The sequence below is a fragment of the Austrofundulus limnaeus genome, unplaced genomic scaffold, assembly GCF_001266775.1.
Source record: "Austrofundulus limnaeus strain Quisiro unplaced genomic scaffold, Austrofundulus_limnaeus-1.0 Scaffold1477, whole genome shotgun sequence".
In the NCBI taxonomy this organism is placed as follows: Eukaryota; Metazoa; Chordata; class Actinopteri; order Cyprinodontiformes; family Rivulidae; genus Austrofundulus; species Austrofundulus limnaeus.
In genome coordinates, this window is record NW_013953879.1 from 37,020 (window position 1) to 39,609 (window position 2,590).

The following is a 2,590-nucleotide window of genomic DNA, read 5'->3' on the forward strand; positions in this document are numbered from 1 at the left end:
AGTATATGAAGGACAGTAGATGATGGGACAGATGAAGGACAGTAGATGAAGGACAGTAGATGATGGGACAGATGAAGGACAGTAGATGAAGGACAGTAGATGATGGGACAGATGAAGGACAGTAGATGAAGGACAGTAGATGATGGGACAGATGAAGGACAGTAGATGATGGGACAGATGAAGGACAGTAGATGAAGGACAGTAGATTAAGGACAGTAGATGATGGACAGTAGATGAAGGACAATAGATGAAGGACAGTAGATGATGGGACAGATGAAGGACAGTAGATGATGGGACAGATGAAGGACAGTAGATGATGGGACAGATGAAGGACAGTAGATGAAGGACAGTAGATGATGGGACAGTAGATGAAGGACAGATGAAGGACAGTAGATGAGGATTGTGAAAATGTCCTCACTTTGTTGGTTAAAACTATGTGTCCTCACTTTAGCAGAAACAAGAACACACACACACACACACACACACACACACACACACACACACACACACACACACACTGAACATAATAATATTTAATCAATCAGCTCACAGGAGGAACTCTGTACTTCCTGCTCTAAGGTAACAGAGTCAGATTATTATTTTGAAAAGTATAGAGACTTTATTTTGAAACTCCAGGTTAAAACTTGTTCCTGTTTAGTTTTTTGTATATCATATGTGTATTTTTGATGAAGGCTTTACAGCACAGTAACACAAATACACAGTGTGTAAACCCACCTCAGAGTGTGAAAACTACAGTTGTTGAGCTGCAGAAGGTTATGTCATCGTTTTACATAAAAATAATTTCTGGAATGAATCTTAGTTTCATCAGAAACATTTAAACATCTGAGCTTCAGCTTACAGAAAACACTGTGTCTCATCTTACTTTTATTTATACTGTAATTATGCAATATGAAATATTTATTTTTCTTTGGATCTTTTAGATAAACTTGACTTCAGTTTAATCACAGCAGCACCTGGTGGAGGGGAGAGGAAGTGCAGCAGAAAACCACCACCTGACTGACTTGTTTCTGATTGGTCCCTCTGACTTCATGCCTCTCTTTGGTTTTTACTGACCTGGTCCTTGTCTTCTCACACAGCTCCACTCAGTTTCCTCCTCTGCTCCGTCTGGGACGTCTCCCATAGACTAGGATTTCTTCAGGAGCATTTCATTTGGACCAATCAGAGAACAGACCAGTCCAGACCCTCTGTACGAAGCAAAGTGAAGGACCGGGTCTGGTTTTTACTAAACGTGCTTCTTTATTTCTACATGAAACCACAATGACTGTTTTTATTTMAAGCTTCCTTTTTTGTCCAGATCTGTGCGTTAGAAGAAGGACATGATTACAACACCAGAACCGCTGGTTTCCCTTTTCCACTAAATGTCTGAAACTATTTCAGAAACCTTTCACGCTCTTCAACCGCCGGTCCAGGTGAACGACAGAGTTCWAACCTTCAGCTGATGTGGGTCCAGTCTGACCCGGTTGGGTCTGTGCAGCAGGACCATCATTAAACGCTTCAGAAAGTTGGACCTGACTCAACAAATAAACCTTAATGAGCTGTTTGGTGGCAGAGCAGAAAAGCAGAAGAGGACTGAAAGAATTGAATCTGGACCGGTTCTTCTGAAACCATCAGGTCTAAAAGCAGATGGAAGTGTGGGAGGAATTAAAAAAAGAGGAAGAAGAGATGACTTCCTCATTCTCTGAGTGCCTCTGAGTGTGAGAATCATTCAGGCTGATACATTTACATCATTTACCAGAACCAGAAGGCAGAAATGAGTCAGAATAACCCCAAACAGAACCCAGAGGTTCTACTGGTACGGCCCGGATAATCTGCACATCCCAGAAGGCTGTAACTCACTCTGAGACTTGTGGGTAATGTAGTTTCTATGGTCTGATAAAGGATTTATCTACAGTAACACATAAACTACATTACCCATAAGTCTGAGCGAGTTCCAGCCTAAAACCACCAATCAGAAGACAGTCTGACCTGGTGGGCGGAGTTTCTGATCAGGACTGATTTATCACGTTACAATCATAGAATCAGATTAATTCATGACATCATTGATGACTGCACCATGGTTCAGTGGTTAACACTGCTGCCTCACAGCACCAAGCTCCTGGGTTTGATCCCAGCTTGGACCTGGGTTCTTATCTATCCATCCTATCCATCCATCCATCATCCATCCATTCATCCATCATCCATCCATCCATCATCCATCCATCATCCATCCATCCATCCATCCATCATCCATCCATTCATCATCCATCATCCATCCATCATCCATCCATCATCCATCCTATCCATCCATCCATCCATCATCCATCCTATCCATCCATCCATCATCCATCCTATCCATCCATCCATCATCCATCCATTCATCCATCATCCATCCATTCATCCATCATCCATCCATCCATCATCCATCCATCCATCCATCCATCATCCATCCATTCATCATCCATCATCCATCCATCATCCATCCATCATCCATCATCCATCCATCATCCATCCATCATCCATCATCCATCCATCATCCATCCATCATCCATCATCCATCCATCATCCATCATCCATCATCCATCCATCATTC